At 44.7% G+C, this 9,749-nt stretch overlaps 1 protein-coding gene across 5 annotated transcripts in view; it reads right to left on the minus strand.

The window, feature by feature from the left end:
• Positions 1-8,715, minus strand: part of HYCC1 (hyccin PI4KA lipid kinase complex subunit 1) — a 43,752-nt gene extending 35,037 nt beyond the window's left edge. The window contains exon 1 of one of the 5 annotated variants that reach the window (XM_062622537.1): positions 8,652-8,715. The gene's annotated coding sequence lies outside the window, so the exon portion shown is untranslated. Of the gene's footprint in view, positions 1-8,614; positions 8,629-8,651 lie in introns of those variants that run through there. The other 4 variants (XM_062622540.1, XM_062622539.1, XM_062622543.1 and 1 more) reach the window with 4 other exon arrangements.
• Positions 8,716-9,749: the final 1,034 nt, after the last annotated feature.

Below are 9,749 nucleotides of genomic sequence, written 5' to 3' on the forward strand. Positions count from 1 at the left end.
CAATGAACCAAGAGCAAAGCAAGCTGTGCCACATGAGAGCAAAAAGCAAATATAATCTCAGTGAATGGATGCTTTCCAAACAGCACATTTGGAGGGTGGAGGTTAATTGCACAACACAAAAAGATCATACACCTATCATTTAAAAATCAGTAGACACATTTGAGGAACTTCTGGAATCGTAAATGTGGCGTTATTTAGTTCCTGTTTCATCAGTTAACTTCCTATTCACACTTTTGTCAGTTCCTCTGTTTACTGTACAAGCAGGGACCTTCTTATAACTGCTCCTTCTTCCCTTGATGTGAAGTATGCATCCTACTGCTGCTACTTAATTTATACAGGACTTGTATTTTACCACACACACAAAAAAAAAAACCCAAAACCAATTGTAGACAATTAAGGAAATCAGTCCTGTCACTGTTCCACCGGATTGCTGCAACTTGGTGAACACAGAATCAGAGAATGGTTTGTGTTGGAAGGGACATTAAAGCTCATCCAGTTCCAACCCCCTGTCACGGTCAGGGACACCTTCCACTAGACCAGGTTGCTCCAAGCCCTGCCCAACCTGGCCTTGAACACTGCCAGGGATGGGGCAGCCACAGCTTCTCTGGGCACCCTGTGCCAGTGCCTCAGCACCCTCACAGTAAAGAGATTCTTCCTAATGTCTAATCTAAACCTACCCTCTGTCAGTTTAAAGCCATTCCCCCTTGTCCTATTCCTACATGCCCCTGTAAAAAGCCCCTCTCCAGATCTCTTGTCACAGCCTTTAGGCACTGGAAGTTGCCCTAAGGTCTCCCCAGAGCTTTCTCAAGGCTGAACAAGCCCAGCTCTTTCAGCCTGTCTTCACTGGAGAGGTGCTCCAGCTCCCTGATCATCTTCGTGGCCTCCTCTAGACTCACTCCAACAGGTGAACTATTCAACATAGGTGAGCTGTCATCCAGTTCTTTGCCAGAATAGGACAAAACATATAAGACACTTTTGAATACCCATAAAATGGGAACGAATCAAAGATTTTCATTACTCCCTTAAGGAATTAACATTATGCATTATGGATGCAAAGGAACTGGATAGTGTAGAGAAATCTCATTATGTTGAGTTTCAGGTGGAAAACCCTTATCAGTTTCCCCTTTACAGCTGCACCTTGCCAGTAACAACAGCTTGGGATAAAATATCATTGCACAAATAAATATTACATTCTAGTAAGAACTCTTGGTAACCAGTGAAAACGCATATGCTTCAGACACACTTAAAATTTTAGCATAAGACAAAAAAGAATACTATTGCAAATATGTCTATCAAACAAAAATTAGCAAGGCAGCAAAAAATTACAAGTAGAAGAGATAGGAAGTCTACATCTCTAACACAAGGCAAAAAGGGCAGGAAGAGTAGTTCTGCTATACTTCCACACCTGACTTAAAATTCAACAAAATTTCAACCAATTCTAGCCAAAACAACAGAATTCTGATACTTCAAGCAGTATCATTAAATACTCTACAAAACAGATGTTCCCTTTGTTGAGTTTCACTAAGTAACATGATAAGCCTTATTGTCTGCAGCATCTCATCACACCACCACTGTGGCAAGAACGCCTGTTATTTACAATACTGACACAAAATGCTGCTAAGAAAACAGTGAACAGGGAAAGGAACTTGAGATTTGAATTTTTTTCCCTCAGCTTTACAACTAAATGTAAATCACATTCTCTCAAGACAGGCAGGAAATGGTAAATGCTACACCAATGCTGGAAAAGCTACAGAATGCACGTGTAAGTGGGTGTGCAGAACTATCATCAAAAAGGCTTTCACCTACTCCTCTGGCTGTTGCACTCGAGTTTAGTTCAAAGCAGGAAAAAAAAATGCAGGAACCTATTAGTCTTTCTAGACCTGACATATGGAGTCAATATAATTAAAAGCATGAGAGATGTGAATGGAAAGACTATGCTTATTGAGCCTAAAAGCTGTAACTGAGTAAAAGCAGTAGCATGTCCACAGCACATGACATGAAACAGGCAGGTATTTTGGCACAACCTAAAGAAAGTCAGTAACAAAAGGTATTATATTAAGAGACAGTAATTGGTTCAGCCAGATATGCTACTAAATGACAAACTGTAGAATACTCAGAATTTCACTGGCAAAAATCCAGTGTGAAGTTACTGTGAGGAAGATAAAATTATTGCTTTAGTGGGAAGTATCAGGAGCTGAGGAATTCTCTAACACAAAACAATTCCCCTTCATCAGCCTAACTCAGAATATATGATGTTGCAGCCTGATTTTGCAACCTACTTCAACTCTGGCAGAGTAACACAACTTCCTACAGCCAGCAAACACTGAGGAGTGCTACTGGGGGAAAAGCGTTAAATTCTGTACCCACAGATCCTATAGCATGCTTCCTCAGACAGGGATGTTTCTACAGTATACCCAACATGTCTTACATGATAGACTCTTGAAAATATTCACAGTATCCTAACTTTCAGAGATGGTGTCCAGTTAAAAAACTTTTTAAATGCAGTTTTTGAAGATTAGGTCAACTTAATGCTTTTACACATATTCCAGTAATTTGTTTTAATACAGCAAATACTGTAGTATTAAAAATAATTCAAAATAGGAAACAATTGCCTTTACATATGTGAACAGGATTCAAGCACTTGAAAACAAGTCACAATGACAAGTACAGCCTTGTCCATTAACCAGACACTCAGGAAGACCCTGTATCATCCAGCATTAGCTTCTGTATGATACTCAGACTGCTAGACAGTTTAATTATTGAGTATTAGATTTAATTCTCTATTGCATATTTAAAGTGTAACAGGCTTCTTCCCCCCTTTCTAAAAAGAAATAATAAGTAATATTGCAATAAAGTATAGTAATAGTACTGAATAATGGTGTTTAGCATTAACAAAAATATTAAAGCTGTATGCACTATTCATCAGGTTGAAGTTAATGCCTTGCTGAAGCATAAATATTTATCCGGTGCAAACAGCAGGAAACTGTAGGAGACAACATGGCTTTAACATTGAAGTGAGTTAATTAGTATCCAGTGAGGCTTCAGAAGGTACTATGCCATTTCTGATTAAAGGTTAGTTTCCAAAAAAAGAAAAAGAGGCAACAAAATGTAAAGGTTATGTTATCTCTTAACAAAGAGAGATGTTTTTAATAGCTACCAAAGTGCCCAAGATATACAGTTTCTGTCACTAAGTTTAGAATGAGAGCTTTTAATCCAGTCAGGATAGAATACAACTTCTGCATCAGCAATAGTCATGTTTTACTACTCAGCTAGCACTGCTTTTACCTAAGCATCTTTGTTACACTTTCATTGCTACACAGCATTTCAGATCATCGAAGGCTGGAGAGAAGATGACAAATATACATGTTTTGGACAAAGAACCGGTTGCCAGTCTTCCTCTCAATGATCAGATCATTCTTCAGCAATGCTGGTCTTCTAAAATAAACTAAAAAGTGTTTCCATGCACACCGTAGCTTTTCATGGCATTCTCCACACAGAAGACTGATAATGATTAAGTATCTGTTCAAATTCTACATGCTTTATTGATTCCAGTTCTAATAAATAACACTCTTAGTAACAACTCTTTATTGAACCCACTTGTATTAAATTTGTATACCATTTGGAAGTTACACTGATGCTTTATAAACAGAGCCCTTAACTTATCACACAAACAAATACACCAACATCCTCCCATTTCTGCCACTGCAGTGAGAAGAAAGTGTCACATTCAGATGATTTCAATGTGCTTGGGCTGTAAGTTAGGCTGCTTTCATTCACCAGTCTTCCAGCTGTTACTAAAGCACGTAAGTTCATGTGGGGATGCGTCTAAAGAAATCCCTGTAAATAACAGTCACCCTCCCTGTCTAAACTGACATACTATTTTTATTCTGCTGCTCTTCAACATGGTCCTAATTAGGACAAAGGCTTCACAACAGGTTCACCAGAAGTACACCTCATATCCTCCATTATTTTAGATGTGCTAAATTAAACCCAGAGCTGTTGGATCTTTCAGATGTTGTTGTTTCACTGGAGTTGTTTTTTGTTTGGTGGGTTTTGGTTTTGTGGGAGTTTTTTATCTAATCCATGAGTGTTTGAACTTTCAAGCAAACAAAGTTCCAGCACAAATTCTGATAGAAATCTTATGATTTACAATAACAAATGTAGAAGTATTTCACCCTGCAGACTCACAAAAAACCTTTCAAATAACTTAAAATAATTTAAAAGTCAGTTATTCATAAAGACAATCTTGAGAGTATGCAGAAGTACTTCATCTTAGAAGCATGTGCATACACTTATAATAGATGTATAGGGAAGATTCTGGCAAGGCGCTGGAACAGGTTGCCCAAAGAAGTGGTAAATGCTCCATCCCTGGCAGTGTTCAAGGCCAGGTTGAACAGAGCCTTGGGCAGCATGGTCTAGCGTGAGGCACCCCTGCCCAAGACAGGGGGGTTGGAACTAGATGATCTTAAGGTCCTTTCCAACCCTAACGATTCTATGATTCTATATGCTATGATATTAATGGCGTGCAGAGCTTGAGCAGCCTAGAAGCTTTAAACACAGCCTTGCGACAATATGGAGTTGCTCCACGTTCAAAACACTTTCATCCTTTTAGTAATCCTTGTCTTCAACATCACCAGTCTGACACAGATTTCAGTCCTTATCCTGACACCACTTTCTTATTGCCTTCCAAGATTATCTCAAGAAGCATTTCAAATTAATTAATCCAATTTAAGTTCCTAATTAACTGAGGCTAATAAAAATATGTTCTAAAGCCAGCACATTTTCCATTCCCAAATGTGCATTTAATACACCACCATGTCAATTCTGGCAACTGAGGACAGCAAACTGACAAAAGGACCATTTTTTCTGGAGAAGAAAGAAAATACAGATTTGAAAGGTATCACGCCTACAATTCTAATGAAGGTGGGACGTTTTTATACTTGCACAATTAAACAAGAGCATTAACAGATCAAAAGCTGTATTTTGTTAAGCAGGAAAACTATCAGATTCCAGTAAAGCAATAAATACTTCCAATTACATCCAACCAACCACAAACCAACACACTGAAAAATGCTGCATATAAAATGCAGGTTTTAAGCATATTGAAGCTTCATAACAACGTACAAGAAGTCTTGGAGATTACACAGCATCTTCCAGTCATCAGGGTATTACACCTTGGTAAATAAATACAAATCTGCAGCCTTTAATTTTTCTAAAAGTGCAATAGTTTCAGATTTGAGCTCTTCCAAATTCAAAGAAGACAGAGCATGCATACAGTGATGGTCATATCATCATACACCCTATACAGGATGACAGGATCTCCTGCTTAAACTTCATCCATATTGCTCCTGGAAGACTGGTCACTGGTAACACTTTAAATAACATACCAATGCAGCAGTTCATACCTGTAAATCTCCATTTATGCTAGCAAAACTACCCCCACAAATCCTATGGCAGACTTAAGTGTAAGTTTTGTACTCAGTCTTGCATTTGCAAGAGAGAAAGCATGCCAGGCTATGCCAAGAACAGAATGATTTGGGTTAGAAGGGACCATCATCCAGTTCCAAAGATCATCCAGTTCCAACCCCCCTGTCATAGGCAGGGGTGCCTCACACTAGACCATGCTGCCCAAGGCTCTGTCCAACCTGGCCTTGAACACTGCCAGGGATGGGGCAGCCACAGCTTCTCAGGGCAACGTGTGCCAGTTTATTCCACCATCCTCATAGTAAATAATTTCTTCCTAAGATCTAACCTAAATCTACAATCTTCTAGTTTAAAGCCACCCCCCTCCTTATCCTACATGTCATACATCAAGCGAAGGCTTGATAATTAAACCCAAGAGGGTCATCCACCCAAAGGATTTATCTCTAAACTGTTCCTGATATAAGCTTTGTACATTTTCAGAGTGCCCAGGTGATCTTTGTTGAGATCCCAAGTGCTACTGTATTTTAATATTCTTATAAACATTTAAGCCTCATGAAAGTTTCATCTGAAAGCCTCAAATGTAAAGAGTACTCCACAGGCTCTTAGTCCCAAAGGAAAGTCTGGGAACTGTGAATTTTTGCTCATAAATCATCCAGATTTCTCAAGCTATGCATTTTTCACACAACCTGAAACAAAACAGTGTCACATAAGACCATAAAACATGTATTTACTTTCTAATTAAGACAGCCAGGCATTAGCCAGGATTTCATAATCAGTAAGTCTCTAGAATGAACATGACAAATTTCATATTGCATGTATTAAAGTCAGCAATGGGTTAAGAGTTCCTACCTTAAGGCAGGAACTAATGAAAATTAATTTCCTGACATGAACATACAAAGAAGGTTCAAGATGTTGGGGTTTTACACTAAAATGCACTAAAAATCAGACTTTAATTCAATGACTTACTATTAGGTTTGATACAGTCATAACATATGCATCAGTAAATGGGCTCTTCTCCCAGCTTAATGCCAGCTCCATTGTGCTAGGTGAAATACAGATGACACATACCATTTGTAGTGCCTAGCCTTGCAGTATCTCAAGCACACGCTTGTTTGCAATACAAGTCCTTGCAAAATTAGAATTCAAGTGACTTAACTACCAAGCTATGCCTGTGAACATGACTACCATGAACTCTCTCAAGTGAAAGAAAACCCTCCCATTCACAAGACCATGGCAGGAGCTCAGCACGATTCTGCCCATGAAAGCCTTTTTCCTTGTAAAAGGCATTCGGAGTAAATTCAACTCGTACCTTAAAGAGAGCTCAACACTGAAAGGAAGTGAATTGCTACAGCTAATAAATCATCAGAAGTCATACTGAACTTCCTGAAAATTGTCACCTCTCTGATAAAAGGCCGGCTTAAAGTACCTTGTCTCACAAAGAGGTTATCACAGAGAGATGCAGCCGAGTTTTGCATTTCAAAAGTAGTATTTTCATATTGTCTTCTTGGGAGGAAAAAATATGTCCAAGAATAGTGCCAGATGGATCTAGAACGCAGCTTCAAAGACATTGCTGGTACCAAAAGTATTTCACTGATGAAAGTAGTACAGATTGTAAGTGAAATTGACCAACCTTTACAACTCTGGTTACTTTTCACAGCGTATGAGAACTTGTTGGAAGGAGGAGAGGACACCAGAAGCAAGGCACTGTCATAGACGAAGGCATTCTGTGAAAAGCACAAGCTTCTGAATAGACTCCATAGCATCTAACTGCATTATTGGATGGAGAAACTGCCGAAAAGCTTTTTAGAGGCAATGAAAACAACCACCAATGTCATTCTACGTTTTGCTGCGCAAAACTGCCTTTTTGCCCCTTTGCCGTGTCATTTGTTCAAGTTGCCTTTAAAAAAAAAAAACAAAAACCTCATCACCCAATCGGAATTTGCAGCTAACAGCAATCACTTCATAGAAACTTTCATCTTTTGTTCCTCTACAGTCGTCTTCACACACTAGCAGCCTATACTAAAGATTACGAAAGAACAATGCTAACAAGACTTGAAAATCCTCGAGTACACAGATCTTTCCTTTGAGAACTTAAGACTCGGGAGCTTTTTCGGGGTAGAGTCAGAATCCAGCTGGATGGAAAACAAACGTGAGGTCTTTGGGGATTGCAGGGAACAAGACATGTCCACCACCACTATCTCTGTTTTTACCATTACCTTTAAAACACAAAGCAGATGGAAAGTTACTTCAGTATAACGTGCGGAAAGTCAAATACCGAAGCCTGAACAGGCACAACCCCCCAGAGTCTGCGGCGCTTCCCCATGAACCTCAACCACAAACTCTCAGCAATTACAACTGTTGCAGCCACCTCCCCGCGTCCCTACCCGCGGACACCGAAATCAACGCGGCAGGAAAAACAAAAACCACACGGAAAAGATGGGTTGGAATGGATGTAATCCACAGCACGTCACTGAACTACGTCCCAGATCTTTCCACGAGCGAGCAGGCACACGCTCCCAGCCGGGGAGCGAGAAGTCAGCTCCAGGCACCACGCTGCTCGGGGAGACCAGCGGGAGCAGCTCCTTTGTCTGGCCCGCAGCCGGCTGCCCGCACCCCCCACTGCCTCCTCCCGCCGACACAACTGACCCCGCTGGCCCGAGCCGCCCCGCCAAGGCCGCCGCTCCCCTCCTCCGCCCTCCCCGACCGCCGCCCGGGACCCGAGCGAGAGCGGGCGCAGGACCCAGACGCAGCCGAAACACCAGCGGCGCCCGGGGAGGACCGCGGGAAGGGGAAAGCTGCAGCCGGTGCCCGGAGCGCGGCCCCGCCCCGCGGAGAGAGACCAGCTTCCCTCAGCAAGGCGGGAGGCGCGACCGCCGACCCCCTCAGGGCGCCGGCCCTGCCCCTCCACCGTCCCCCGCCTTGCATCGAGCACCGGCCCTTCACCCGGCCCCGCAGCGTGAACTCTGCCACCCCGTCCGTGCCCGCGCCCTTCGCACACCGGGCGAGCCCCGCGGGTAACCGCGCACCGACGGCTCCCCCGGGGCGGAGTGCGGGACCCAGAGCCTGAGGGGCTCTCCGCAGCCGGCCGTTAGCTGCCCAACCGCGTAACCGTCCCGCCGGCGCTGAGGGGCTGCGCCAGCCCCGCGAGAGAAAAGTTGGCCCTGCGGGAGCAGCCGCTAAGCGAACTCACCCGTCCCGCCCGCCTCCGCCGCCGCTCGCCGCCTTACTCGCCCGCCGGGAGCGACAGCGGCGAGCGCGGGCGGTGGCGGGCTGGCACCGCCCGACCCCGCTGCTGCCTGGCGGCGGCCACAACCAATCAGAGGGCAAAGCGCGGTCACGCCAGCCAATAGAGAGGCAGAGCGGACCGTGCGGGCGGCCTCTCCCCGAATGGGTGGTGCTGCCCCGCTCCGAGGGCGGGCGGCGGCGGGGCCAGGGCTGGGGGGGGGGGGGGGGTCGCCGGTCTGTGAAGGCGCCCCTGGAGGGAGGGGGGATCTTCGCGTCCCGCAGCCGCAGGCCCGGAAACGCGAGAGGCGGTGGCAGCTCCGTGGGGTGAGACAAGTCATTGTTTCCCCGCCGGGGCTGAATCGGCAACGTGCCTCCGGCGCCGGGCAGAGCCCAGCCCCGCGCCCGAGGAAGCCGAGGCTGACCCGGGGCGCTGGTGAGGGCCGTGCCCCGAGGGGAGATGCTCCATCCGTGGCTGAGGGAAGCGCACGCTGCCGGAGCGCTGGCGGGAGCTGTCACACCGAGCGAAACGCGCAGGGGCCGCGCCGGGGGGGAGCCAGCACGGGGCGCGTGTGTTGCCGCTGTCAGAAAGCACATGCACACCCACCTCCTGCCGCCGCTGGAAACGAAACCGGAGCTGGTGACAGGCTGAGTAACTGACTATTGAGCCAAGTACAGCCTTTAACGCCCCAGCCCTCGCAGAGCTGCCGGCTGACAGCTCCGCCAGGGAAATGGGAATGCCTCACCTTTGGATGCCTCTTCGTTTTTATCAGTAGCGTCTTCAGCGTTAGCTATGTTCTGGATTCTTACCAGCCTTCCCAGAGTGCAGCAACTACGGGCAAGTTTCATTCCACAGCACTCTTAAGGCCCTTTTCAATTACAAGTACTTTTCTTACTATTTTTTTTTACTCTCTACTGACTTCATCCTTGGATTGCTCTGAAGAATGATCTTGAAATAAAACTGAACACTGCATAACCAGCTCCTTTTTGTTTTAACTGAAGCTCAGTCTACATTTTTTGTTAGGACCAGAGTTTCTTTGCAAGCAGGCTTTGAGGATGAAGCTTTAATCCTTAGAAGCACGCGCTTATGGAAATCTTCAGGA

This window comes from Pezoporus occidentalis, unplaced genomic scaffold (genome assembly GCF_034315485.1).
Source record: "Pezoporus occidentalis ecotype Australia unplaced genomic scaffold, CSIRO_AGI_Poc_V1 ctg243, whole genome shotgun sequence".
Classification (NCBI taxonomy): domain Eukaryota; kingdom Metazoa; phylum Chordata; class Aves; order Psittaciformes; family Psittacidae; genus Pezoporus; species Pezoporus occidentalis.